The 14,689-nt window shown below is 37.0% G+C and overlaps 1 protein-coding gene across 4 annotated transcripts in view; it reads left to right on the forward strand.

Moving 5' to 3' along the window:
- The window catches only part of LOC5564193 (zinc metalloproteinase-disintegrin-like EoMP06), a 37,358-nt gene that overhangs the window by 17,274 nt on the left and 5,395 nt on the right, over positions 1-14,689 (forward strand). The window lies entirely within an intron of this gene.

Here is a 14,689-nt window from a genome sequence, read left to right on the forward strand (position 1 = left end):
CTGTTCGTTGCGGGGGGGACAATGTATTGTGTAAGACGAACTGTTTTGATTTATTATTCCCAAAACTCAACTCTCCCTACCTATTGAAAAGACCATCGAGTTAAGAAGGTATCGAGTTATAGAACACAAAACCAGTTCAAATGCGATCCAAGGAACCATCGAGTTAGCCATGAAAACCACTTTTTACTATGGTTCTCTAACTCGATATCGAGATACCGTTTTGTCTCAAATTCCAAACAGACTCATATTCCGAACACACTGTTTTTGTATAGTGATTTGGTTGAAATATTTCACCAAATTGCCAGGAAATGATAGTGATTTGGAATTCAATTTTAACATCTATCAATCTATTTTATACTTTGGGATTCCTCCAGAAATTATATCAGGCATTCCTCGTGGAGTTCCCTCAATATTTCTTCTAGGAATATCATAAGGAGTTCCTCCAGGGATTCCATCAGGGGTTCCTATAGGGATTCTACCGCAGTACCTTTAGGGCTTTCATCAGAGTTCTTCTGGGGATTCCATAAGAAGTTCCACCAGGGATTCCAACAAGAGTAACTTCTGAAATTTCACATGGAAATCCTCATAAGATTCTATCAGGAATTCCTCTAGAGATTTTATCAGAAATTTGCTAGAGGAATTCCATCAACATTTCTTCTAGGAATATTATAAGGATTACCTCTAGGGATTTTATCAGAAATCTTATGGGAAATTCTTCCGGGGATTTCATCAGAAGTTCTACAAAGTTCAAGAAGTTTCAAGAAGTTCTTCAGGAGTGGATTTCAAAGGATTTCTCGCGGAATATCTCCAGGGATTCTTGAAAGTTCTCAGGAATTCCTCCAGCAATTTTAACATAAATTTCTTATAAGGTTTTCAGTGATTTGGGAATTCACCAGTATATCATCCAACGGCTCTATCAAGAGTTCCTCCTAGAATTCAAAACAGGAATTCTTCCAGGAATCCCTGAGGGAATTCCCAAAGAAAATTTAATCTTTAAGGTCCTGGTGAAATCCTTCAAGAAATACTGGAATCCTTTTGGAATCCACGGATAAATTTCTAGTTGATTATTGAAGTCATTCCTGCACATATTCCATTACGAATGTCTCGTAGGGTCCCTTCTGAATAATCTTTGAAGGAAATATTGGTGAATTTTTTTTAAAGAATGTACTACAGATTCCTTAGAACAGTACCGAAACTCTCAAAAAATTGCAAATGGAATCTCTAAAGGAATTCCTAGGGAAATCACTACAAGCAATAGGGATATGATAGGATTTCTGGAAGAATCACAGAAAAAATCCTAATAGAGTCTGTTTAGAAATTCTTGAAGTTTCGAAGAATACTTAATCAATTCTTGGGGTTTTTGTATAAATCCCTGGAGGAATCTGTAGAAAAAAAAAATACAAGAGCAATCGCTGAAAAAATTCCTTGGGAGAATTTTTGGTGATGAACATTTTGAGGAATCCCTTTAGAAGTATCTGAAAGAGCTCGTGATCTGATTCCTGGGTAATGGAATTGCCTTCCTTGAGGAATCTTAGAAAAAACTGTAATGGCAATCTCTAGAGGAATTCTTGAAGACAGCCTTGGAGTAAACCCAGAAGAACTACTGACGAAATAACTTGAGGATTTTCTTCGATTAGTCTTTGAAGGAATCAGTAGAGGAAATTCTGAATAATTTGTAGTGGAAGCTTTGAATCAACTTCTAGAATAATGCTACCTGAAGGATTTTCCAAGGAGGAATTTATGGTTGAATCTGTGGAAAAAGTTCTAGAGAAATTATATATAAACGGGATAGGACCTGGAACAAATCCCAGGAATATTTTTTCCTGGAATCCCTTGTATAAACCATAGATTCCAGGAATAACTTCAAAGTAGAATAACTAGAGGAAACCACTTATAGTTTCTGGATAGAATGTTTGAAAAAAATGCCATAGCCATTCCCATATCGATGACTTCCCAGAATAATCTCCAACATAGACATCTTGTAATTTTAGAGTTTTCCCGGAATACTTCAAGTGAATTATAACTGGAATTCCTCATAAATATCCACTTTTTCCGATGCTTAAACTTTGAAAGTTCTCCTCTTCCTTAATACGATTAGGGTAGAAGCACTGGTTTTTGCCATACGCCAGTTCTAGCCATAGCAGATTATACACCGTTTTACATGAAACCTTTTGTGTTCAGTAAATCACATTCACATGATAGAGCTACATTCATTTACTCGTACGAATTGATTCGAAACATAAGAAAAACAATTCATTTTCCTTATAATTGTACCTCCCTGTAATTTGTCCACTATTATACGATGATCAATATATAAACCAATTTTCGCCTAAGCATTGGACTTTATTTAAATCAGTAAATATAGTTGCCTTGATAATTGTAAATTTCGAGATAGAAGACAGTGGACAACATTTTTCTGTGTAATGGGAAGATATAGAAAAAAAAACCATCTGGCATCCCTGCTCGCTAACCCAATAAAAAGGATTGTACCCCGTTTGGCATAAAGCCGTTTGGCATAAAGTTGTTTGGCATAATGGTCGTTTGGCATAATGGTCGTTTGGCATAATGGCCGTTTGGCATAATAGTCGTTTGGCATAATGATTGAGTAAGAATTAATATCGGCATTTACGAATCTTTCACCGAGATCAACACCACTGAGCCCATAGCAAATTTTTTTGTAGTTTCTCAATGAGCGTGGTGGTCGTTCAGAGATAATCCAAGCTATGAATGTCATAAATTGTAGTGACATTAGAGAGCATAACTAAATAAAACTCGTGACGGGTCTGGTGGAAGATCTTTTCGGAACAATAATTTTCTTCACATCCCAGAACATAAAGTATTTTTGAATTGTTGCGATATAGATAATTGAAAATAGTAAATTGGCAAAGAAAGTTCGCAGTTATTAATATAGGGAATGCACATATTTTGCTGCAGATCAAGCTCTGTTCCAGTTTGTACGTAATACTTGATGAAATTTACTTGGTAGAAGAAGGAAACATTTATTTGCAAAATATTAAAAACTCTTATCCAGAGATCTATTATTGCAGCATAATGCAAATATAGCCTATATAAAAGAGCAGATTTTTTTTCGTTTAAAATGTTTAAGGCTGTAACACTAAATATCTTCTCACAACATAACTCAAATGAACAACACATTCAATATAAATTTTAATTTTGAAAGTGTACATCAAAAACACTGGCTATTATCGAAAGGAGGGAAAATGTGTGATTAAAACAATATTTTTCCAGCATATCTTGAAAGTAGATCTTGTGTTTGCAAAAAAATATGTTGAATATTTACAGGTTTTAAAGTAATTATTATTCTAACAGCACATCTTGCAAGAATTGCGAAATATATAAATGGTGAACATTTAGCTTGACTGAATAATAAAATTTAAAACAGTATAAATATAAAGAACAGCCTATTTTTAGAAGAAGGCAAAATATATGATTAAATCAATAGAAGATTGGACGCCAAAAACTATTGCGGCATAATAAAACGAAAAGACATCAAAAATTGCGTTCAGAATCATAGCTCTTGTCCTACTTTTCCCCGAATGTCGTTTCTCTGAATGTCGGTTCCCCGAATGCCAGTTCCTAGAATTACTCGTTTCCCCGAAAAGTGATGCAGTTTGAAAAGGTGCTATAATAGTCTTTAGTGGCTGGAAGGTGAACGAGCAAGAACGATAAACAATCAAAAGAAGTAGGTATTCTGTCATTCTTGGCTATACACATGTTGGCAAACATATTGAGGACGGTAGAACTCGAAAGAACCACCAAATAAATAAAGAAGGGTGCATATCAGATGGCCAGTTCGTTCACCACCCTGAAATGTTTAAAGTTACGACAAGTATGAGTGACACAAACTTTTCGGGAAAGTGGACTTTTTGTTAAAGCGGGATATTCTGGGAACTGGTATTCGGGATACTGGCGTTCGGGGTAACGACATTCGGGGAACTGACATTACGGGAAAAGTAGCACAACCCATTAAAGTAACTACAGTAATCGATTTCTCTTTTCGCTGATAACTTGAGCTGATCAATGTCATCAATTGCTGCCATTTTGTCAGTTGGGAACAACGAAATCTTAAAAGATTGATTGACTCTTTATTAAGGGGAAATTCAGCCCGAGGCTGGTTCATCCCCACTCTTAAAAGAACAGCCTATGTATAAAAGAAGGTAAAATTTGTTTCAATTTCAAATCAACAGTTTTTATGCCTATAATTTGGTTACATCACATTTAAAAGAAATCCAATGTTTGAAAGAAGGGTAAATTAGTGCTAAATCTATCAAAATCTTCAGTGCAAAAAAATATTCCAATAGCGGAACTCAAAAGAAAAATTAATATTTTAAAGAAAGGTAATTTCTGCATAAATTATAAAATATTATTGACAATAACTTTTCTTATATGCTTTAGTTTATTCAAGAGCATATGATTATTGAATAAAGTGACATTTTGTATCAATTATTGTCAATTATTGACTCCGCAACAAGCCTAATGTCATCAGAAAAATTCAAAAGAAACGTAAAAACGAATCTCATCTTAAGAAATTCTTGGTTTCAGACTTATTATGCCAAACGATTATTATGCCAAACGACCATTATGCCAAACGACCGTTATGCCAAACGGATTTATGCCAAATGACCATTATGCCAAACGACTTTATACCAAACGGCTTTATGCCAAACGACTTTATGCCAAATGACATACCACCAAAAAAAAGTTTCATTTATAGGTTGAAACCATACGCCTCTACCCTAGCATTCAACACCATAATAGAGGTACAACACTGCTTGCTCAGTGCTGGAAGCACGTTCTACTAACATAAAAAAAAACGGGCAGCCGCCAGCAGCAAGTTAGTTGTGCACTTCCTTTCGCGATAACACACAAAAAGCGGAACAAGTCGGGACGTTGTTGGCTGGGCTTCGGCGACGGTGGACTATGTAGAGGAACATGGCTCAATACGTACTAATGGGGTAAAATGGCTCGACTCATTGAATCTTTCCAAAAACGATTCAATATGTATTCTTAGCCAAACGATTTTAAAATATGTTTACCCAGGAATTGCTACTTCAAGTCTTGAAGATAAACTCACGCAATATCCTTAAGTTTCCCGACGAAATTCATCATTTTTTTTTACTTTTTGCCTAAGTTGTAAGCTTTAAGACTTTTTTTTATTAAGGAACTAGCTGTTCCGGAAAACTTTATCTTGCCATCAAGTAGGCTTTCGAAAAAAGCTACGACAAAGTCACATGCAAAGAGACTTTTCTGGACTTTTACTTTCCACAAACACGTCGAAACCATTTTTGATTGCAACAGTGAAAGAATCACGTTCAATGGCCCGTTTCCAAGCCATTTCGTGACATTCAAACACCATTCTATTTTTTTCTATAGAAGATAGATAGATAAGAGTTCCCATGCAACAGAGAAAACTCATGGGGAAGTCCTAAAGTGCATTTTAGACCATATTCCCCTATAGTGTCTCGTTTGGAGAAGTCGATGTGGTATCGGGGATCGGTTTCACGCCTTATTCTGCGCGGATGGAAGGAAATCGGAAACCAAGTGAAGTTGAGAGAGGAATAACTGCGGAAGAGTTAAGTGTGGCAGACATAGCAGCAAAGATAGGATTGTACCGCTCGTCTGGCTGGAGATCATGCATTCATTTATGCAAAATGTTTCCTCTGCCATTATTTATGGAAGTGAGCTCCTTTTTTCGTGCTATAATATAATATCGTCGCGGGTGGTGATGGTAGCCAAAGATGAGTAATAGATGGCGATGCAATTTGATTTGAATGAGTGTGGAATGCGCAATGAGTGATGCAAGCGATTGAGCGCACTCTTAATTTTTGGAATTAGGTTTCAGTTTCAGTCTATTGTATGGCCAAAGTTGTACTGAAGGAGCTTACTTTTGGAATTCTATTCGATGCTTGAAAATCCTCAAATCTGACCATATTCTTAGAGAAAAGTTTGAAGAATATTCGTCAAAGTTTCGGGTTGTGCTTAAGTCAGTCTCAGTTTGTTTCTAAAACATTTTATAAACATGAAAGTTGGACCCCAGCCAAGAAAGCGTTGCGTAATGAATCATTACAGCACTGGTTTCAGTTAGGTAATGACTATTCCCGCACTGCATTCTTCAGTACAGGAAAGTAGGCCGTTTCATGATAGATTGGCGTGATTAAAAACAGCCTATTACGATGAGAAATTGCAAAAAATACGTTTTTCGTAATAGGCTGTTTTTCATCATGCCAATCTGTCATGAAACGGCCTACTTTACTGCACTGAACTATGCAGTGCGAGAAAAGTCATTACGCAACTGAAACCAGTGCTGTAATGATTCATTACGCAACGCTTTTTCAGAAATTGAGGTCTTCTACGAAATTGGAGTTCTGTTTGATCCTTCGACCTTGACGCTTGCTCCTACGGGGGTGGGTAATGAGGGCAGGATCAATCGTGTTGCGCGCCGCTCGCGTGGCACGGTGGAATAGTATCGCGGGTCGCGGAACGCGTTAGTAGTGTTTGATCCTTTGATCTTGTCTCTTGCTCCTTGGGGCGAGTGACGAACACTTGATCGGCGTTTATCGAGTAATATCGCGAATCCGGTTAGGCGCATTTATTTCAAATTATATATTTATCGTTTACCAAAACGTATCCCTCCCCCATATCCAAACTCCCAGTGTCTACTTGTGGAAGTGCAGAGGACTCCTCGGCTTCCATAAAGCAAGTAACACGTCAACATTTCCCTCCCATCCCCAAATTGACCTGAATTCGGACACAGCCGGCGCCGTTATAGTTTATTATACTAATAAGAGCACCAGTACTTATACATTGAGGATGCTACTGATCCCGAGTTGCGTCTGTTGGTTCCCTGTGTAAGTACAACTGTTCTTGCAATAACGGAGTAGCATCTGCGGGCGGTCAATTATGCTCATGCTCATGCTCAATTGAGGTCTTCTACGAAATTGCAAAAAACGTTGTACGTAACTCGTTGCAGAACTCGATTTTAACAGTGCTGTAAAAATCATCATTCTGCAACTTGTTCCGTAAACTACTATTTTATCATCGATCACTGCTAGGGGCCCTCGTTCACTACTGTAATTTATCAAGCTTGTTACAACTTGCGAAACATTGACGATCATTGATCGAAATCTAATGAGAACGAATTTTGCAATTCCTTTTTTCCTAGAAAATTCGAAAATAAGCGAAAGCGATAAAAGTGGAGGTTATCACTTATCAGTAAAATCAGTAGAACATTAACTTCGCCAAATGTTCTCAACATCCCGGTCCGTTGACACCATCACATATCACGTGGCAGGCCACTCACTTTCCCGATCATAACCCTTCCAACTCTTTTTAACTTGATAGCTGTCGGTCATTGTCAGACAAAACCGTACAGAACAAAGATATCTAGCTGAAGTGTACTTCCATTTCATCCGCGCAAACGTGTTATCCCCAGATGCCATATCATATAGCAAAGCCATCTTCCTAACGAGTTTAATGTCCAAGCAAAGCAGCAGCAACAACAACAGACCTCCTTCACGGTGTGGTGTGACTCACGCCACCTGTGTCACAAATCGTCGGACTCAAAATATCTCCCATGCTAATGGAAGCGTGCATGATCTCTGTGCCAGTTCCCTTGAATTGCTATGTTTCATCCTAAATTTAAAAACTAAATCCGAGTGGTACACGTCACATTCTCCCAAGTACTCAATGCTCGTTGCTCATGAGAGTGAGATTATCTGCTGTAATTGATTCCATAAAGTTGCAAGTTTATTTACTGGATTTGATTCTTATGGATCGAGTACTTACATTGCACAGTGGGAATGAACCAGTTCATAATCGCACTTATTTTCGTGCCACTGGTTTTGGGAGGTATAAATTAGCCACTTCAAAGTGCAAAAGAAACCGAAAAACCGAATTTAGTACTGTACCATTCAATTCCACTAGAGTTAAATGGTATAGTACTAAATTTTGACTTATATTGCTCGCAACAAATTTTGTGGTTGAGGGTATAAATCACAGGGCTCCCAAGTAGACTTGCTAAGAATTCTGTAGGGGGAGATCCATCAGTACCGGACAACTAAGCCGCACAAATCGTAATTCAAACACTATTTATTTTATAGGTCTTGATGCCTATTTATAATAAATATTATCGTTTTTTTTTCAGCGTAAAAAATAAATTTGAAAATGTAAATATTAATTTTAAAATTGCATTTTGTTGATGTATTTCAGTACCAAATTGGTCAATATTAAAAGGTGGCACCTAATACCGGACACGATCGGAAATGCTTTTCATAGCGGCCGTTTTGGTTATTTTAATGATTAGTTCAATGAATTTGCAACATTAAAAAGAGTAATTTGAGTTTTACCTTGTGTGCAAGTGGATCATCAAAAAACTTCTTTCATATATCAAGAAGAATAACACATTTTACGTGTTGTTCAGAAATTTAATTCTTCTTAATTAATACTGCATCTTTACGGTATCAAAGATCAATGAAACCCATGAAAAATTAATACATTAGAAGACATTGGTGTAAAAATTCCAAAAATATCATGCAGTGGCGCGGGAAGTGGGTAGGACAGGTAGGACATGTACTACGCACAAAAACACATGGTTAGGACAGTCAAAGGATTGTCCTATCCACGTTTAAAACAAAAAAGCGAAACAATATGATATGCAGAAAGTTTGAAAAATAAATTAAACTATTTATCATTTGCACATTATACATACAAGAAACTTCTTTAATAATTAGAGAAATAAATGGAGCAATCTTCTATTGCATTTCTTAATGTATCGATGAGATTCTTGAATATATCTGCGAATGTTGTAGGATAAATTGCCATGAGCGTTCCTGGTGCTACTTCTTGAGAAGTTTCTGGAACTTCCATAGTAATATCTTGAAAAATCATTGGTTGAAGTAACGGATTAAAATAAAAATATCATAATAATATTTTGAGCAGATTCTGGCGATTTTCAAATAGTTTTTTTGCAGGATAGTTGAAGTTGTTTCAGTGAAATAAATAATATAAACGCGCGATAAAACATTTTTCAAGAATCTTCAGTTTCTTTTGCAAACTTGTGTTATTAGGGTCACTTTAGTGCAAAGAAAAAAAACACTACACAATTCAACATAATTTAGGCTGTTCATCAATTTGTTATCTAGGAAATTAAAACAAACTCACTGGTTTTAAAGACAGTTTGTAGGTATAAATGTAATATGAATAGTAACACAAGTTGTTCCATGAAATGATCCTAAAGACAGGGGTGATAGTAGGTTGCTTTTTAGAGACTGTGCCCCAATTTTTTTTTGTCTCTAAAAAGTCTCTATTTTATCCAAAATGATAGGTCCAACAGGCTCTTCAAGATTACCTGAAGAAAAGCTACAAGAGTTATTTAGATTTTTTTTTAAGATTTTTCAGATTCTCTCTGATTTTTCAAAGGATGCTTAGAAGAATTTCTCCAGAATTTACTTGAGGATATCCTTCAGACCAGATATTACCTTGATTTTCTTTTCCAATACTAACCTACAATTTCCACCATCCTTCAACTGAATTCTCCAGTTGTTACTCTAGAAGATCTTCCTAAGATTTCTACAGAATTTCTCGTCAGAAATTCCTCAAAGGTTTATTTAAGAGATTTTGAAAAAAAATGTTATGTTGTCATTCAAGAAACCCTACAAGAATTCATCTGTATGTTCATGTAGATTCCTTCGAGAATTTATCCACAATTCCTCCCAGAGATCGAAAATTCCTCAAGGGGTTTCCTAGTTGGCAAAAAAAATCTCTTTTTTTCTTTGAATTTCTCCAGCATTTCATCTACTGCAGTGTTTCCAAACATTTTTCCTATTTTTTTATATGTGGTTCTCTTGAATAAATTCTTCAGGCATGCTAAACAAAATTCTTGGACAAATTCCCTGAGACAATTTGTCAAATTCCTTTAGAAATTTCCGGAGTGATATCTGAACATTTTATCTAAATAAATTTCAGATTAAATTTTTAGAGATACATATAGTATCAAGTAATCAAGTAATTCCAACTTACATCCCTTTGTGTTTGAGCCCCTTAAATATAGTAACTTAGAATTTTCAGTCCAGGATTCCAATTTTCAAATTTTGTACAACTTCACTTTGTACAACATATTTGTCAACGTTTGTCCTACCCATGGTTACAAACGTGGACGCGCCTCTGATATCATGTAAGAAATGAAGCTGTCCGAAACTGAGGGATAGGATGTGCTAGACCAAAATTGTAATTTGGCCATATTACATATATCGTACAGAATACATTCTCACTTTCAAATTATTATGTTTTTCCATTATTCAATTATTCCATTATTCCATTCTAAATAATTTTTCCATATTCAAAATCATTTTTAAAGTTAAGGCGATACGTCAACTTTTTATCGGTTTCCAAACATCTCTAATATTCCAAAAGAGCGTAAATATTTCAAGGATGTGTTATTATACGCAACCACCTCTCTCTTCCTTTTTTTCTAATACACTAATTAACTCTAATTGACTACATTACTACCACCATAGTTTCTAGTTAATGAGTTGTAGAATTACTATGAAATATATTTTACAATCAACTTTCTTCTTGTCAAGAGTAAAACAAACAAACTCATGCTGAAAGCACATGGTTTCGCTAAAAGTTTCCGAACTTCTGACGTGAGGTGCCAATTATGATAGGAACAATCAACTTTCGTTCGTTGCACTAAAACTGTAGCGCACCCAGTGACTAAGACGGGGTTGGTGGTCTAATGGCTACCGCTTCTGCTTCATATGCAGAAGGTCATGGGTTCAATCCCAGGCCCGTCCCTTTCCTCGTACTTTGTAGTTGTGTCTTTCACTTGCTTCTATCTTCCACTCTCAATCTATCACACTCACACCCTATCCGTTCATAGCAAACGCTAGAACCAGAGACGGACAAGAAACCGTTTCCCTACGCTCTTCCACTCTAATAGCGTGACTCTATCACCACGCTTTTCCTTACGCCTGATACATAGGCAATCTGCTAACCAAAGAGCAAACCCTCTGCCATGCCTTTCCCCCAACCCATACACTCCCGCATGAACTGGCGTAGACGCAGTAGGATATACGTGGGAGCCAGTTTAATGCATCATCAATTCCTCTCCCTTCCCCTCATTGGTCTGCATTCTGACGTGGCAGACGCCATTATCGCTTAAAAATAGAAGATCACCAGCACTTATACACTGAGGGTGGCTGTTAGACCCAAGCAGTCATTCGGTTGGTTCCTTGTGTAAGTGCAGCTGATCTGGCGATACTGGAGTAGCAACCACGGGCAGCCAATCAAGCTCAAGCTCAACTGTAGTGCACCCAGTGAAAGATTATCACTGATCGGATTGAGTTTTCAGCTGTCATATTTGCTTTTGGGCTTCCAACATCGACAAATAAAATTGTATGTCAAAAACTGACTTTATGAAGGCAACGTACAACGGATAAGTAGTGTTAAACGAAGTTTGACTGTATCCAAATTTATCCCATATCCCCCTACAGTTAGTTATTCTTCTAAAATATTATTCAACACTGCTCGTGGATTACTTACTCAAAACTCATCATTCATTTTTCCATAAGAAAATTGCTCGATACGTATATAGGGCTTGACGAACCAAGCCGAATAGCTCATCCAGGCCCTTTTCCCTTAAAACTCGTTATTTGAAAAGTTATAGAAAATTTTGTAACGCTTTCAACAATTGTGTGAGCCGTAACACTTGCCCTTTTACCCCACTTTCAGTGTCATGCGTGATAAGTAACGTAAAGCGCTGATGATGAATGACAATAATTTTAATTTGCATAAATCATTAAAATCTGATATTCAACATTATAATTAAAGAGTTTTGCACCGTTAAAATATACTAAATGTGGCTGTTCGGAGGTAATGCCCGGAAGAACCGGCTTTAGATTTGTTGGATACTAAACCGTTTCAATTCTCGACAAGTAGAAATCAAACATAATTGTGCACTAAAATGCGCTCCCATAAGCTTGGCGCAGATGTTCAGATACAAATTGACCACTTTATCGAAAGTTTGAGGCGTCTCGGGACACGAAAATGGTCATTTGTACGATTAATCAAATGCAAACTCATAGTTATCCAATTTAATCGTTTCTCAAAGAGTTTACAGTGATGCAATTTTCTTAAAATTCTGTCATGTAGTGGCTACATTATAGCCGATTCCGAAAACTATATGTGACTTGAAATATGTCTACCTTCAGGGGCACAAACGCAAAATACCCTTGTCACCAGACCTGACCCAGTGATCCACCGGAATAACTCCGGCCACAGGAATATTTCCGCACTCCTCTGTCCGCTTCTAGAAACTAGAAATGTGTACCAGTATACGGACAAAAAATCATTTGAATCCATTAAGAATTCGCTGAGCGGTGAGAGTTTTAGAGTTTTTGCTTTCACTCAGGCCTATACGGGTTAAAATCTGTAGGTAACTAATGCCAAAATCAAATCACCCCAGTCGTTTTATAGCCAACGTAAAAAGTTGGATTCAGCTGAATATTTTGAATGGATTCCATCATTTAAATTCCATACAGCAACACATAACAACTGTATTATCTGCTTAATCAACAATCCAGAACATGAAAAAAAGATTTGAAGCATGTCAATACAGTAAAACACTTAAACATTTTTTAGGATAATTGGGGTTTGGGGTTTGCACGGTCAACCTAACCACCAGCACTCTTTCGGAAGAATTAAATGCCCATCCAAACACATCGTTTTCTATTGTATATTCAATGCCTAGCCGAGAACGCTTTATTTATTAGGTATTGAAAGATCACAAACTACTCGCCAATGACGTACTAGACGAGATTTATATGGACCAATGCACAAGATCACTATGTTGACGTTTGGACATAATTTTGACGTTTGGACATAATTTTGACGTTTGGATACTATTTTGACGTTTGGAGACATAAATCACACGGCACCGCTAAAACGTCAACGAGTAAATTCGTGCATTGGTCCATAGTGCGGGCTTCCAATGAGTCGCGACGTTCTCAAACGACCGGTTACGGAACATGAGTCCGTTGCTCGATAAATACTTTTTAATTATCATTTATCGGTTTTAAGGCTAACCAGCCAATGGGAAGTTTGAACAACTACAGCGGGGATACATTAGATGGAACACGCCTGTCTTCCAACTAGCGAATCCGACCCGTTAGTTGAGTGATCTGACGTCAAAGCCAATCTGACATCTACTCTTGATATTCGAGTGCTTTTTGGTTGGCATTTTGTCCAACCAGCGAACATCCAACCATCGAGACATTCCATCTAGCGGAGTCCCAATGTGCGAATCCCCACTGTGCCATAAAACTAAACATTGCATACACTACGCAATTGGCTTTGCGGAAGAGGGCCACATGATTTTTGAGCTGAAATCTAACTTCTGCGTCCATGAGTCCTCTCAGGGAGTCGTGAGTTCGATTCTCACCAAGAAGACGACAGCTTTTCGCAAATCTCACATCGATTTGTACATTTAATACAATTGCAAAGTATCCTGCCCATAACTGCATATCAGTCACATTCGACATTTTTGACAATTTCGAGTTAATACCGTGGAGAGTCATCAAATGATGTGTACTTTCGCTCAACTTATTAAAATCTGTGATTTTGTTCTAGAAAATTCAAAAAAAAATACCAAATTGTTTTGTCACATTGGTAATTATAACCGCATAACAGTCACATTAAGATTATTCATTAGCCTCGTAATGTAGTAGCAAAGAAATTTGTATCAGAATTATTTTCTGGCTATTCACCTAATATACGACATGAGCTGTATAAATTTTCAACCTCAAATAAGCACTTTTGAGTTCTAGTTTCTTCCCATACTGCCATAAAATGTACACTTGGTGTTCCATTTACTCAATGCCTACTTTTGTCGAGTGTTACAAATATGCAGTTATGGGCAGTATATGTCTACACTGTTACTGCAATAGGGCGTAACATGAGCGATTTCTCTTCATCGATCATCTCCATCGCTAATAACTTTGCTAAATTAGATAAATCTTTAATATTTCTTATTGATGAAGCAATTGATAGTGATTCTTACTCCTACAGTTTTCTGCAAAAACTCAAAGAGAGTAATGATGAAGAGAAATCGATGAATGCAGATAAGCTCTTATGAAAAAATAACACAGATGTAATGTTTAGTATTTCGGTAGTTGTCAATTACAAACATCAAAGAAATAGGAACAAGTGAATATTTGATTGTGAATCTTAAATCAATGATTTGATTATTAGTTCGATTTTAAGTATGGATCATTTTAAGTATGGAATTCAATAATTAGCATAATACTAATTTCAACATATATAAGAAAAATACAGTGACATACGGGCCCAGATAGCCGTTGCGGTTAACGCGCAGCTATTCAGCAAGACCAAGCTGAGGGTCGTGGGTTCGAATCCCACCGGTCGAGGATCTTTTCGGGTTGGAAATTTTCTCGACTTCTCTGGGCATAGAGTATCTTCATACCTGCCACACGATATACGCATGCAAAAATGGTCATTGGCACAGTAAGCTCTCAGTTAATAACTGTGGAAGTGCTCATAAGAACACTAAGCTGAGAAGCAGGCTCTGCCCCAGTAGGGGACGTAATGCCAGAAAGAAGAAGAAGAACAGTGACATCGGCTATGTACCTTAGGTATAATACAGAAGATTTTG

The sequence above is a fragment of the Aedes aegypti genome, chromosome 1 (genome assembly GCF_002204515.2).
Source record: "Aedes aegypti strain LVP_AGWG chromosome 1, AaegL5.0 Primary Assembly, whole genome shotgun sequence".
NCBI classification, from domain to species: domain Eukaryota; kingdom Metazoa; phylum Arthropoda; class Insecta; order Diptera; family Culicidae; genus Aedes; species Aedes aegypti.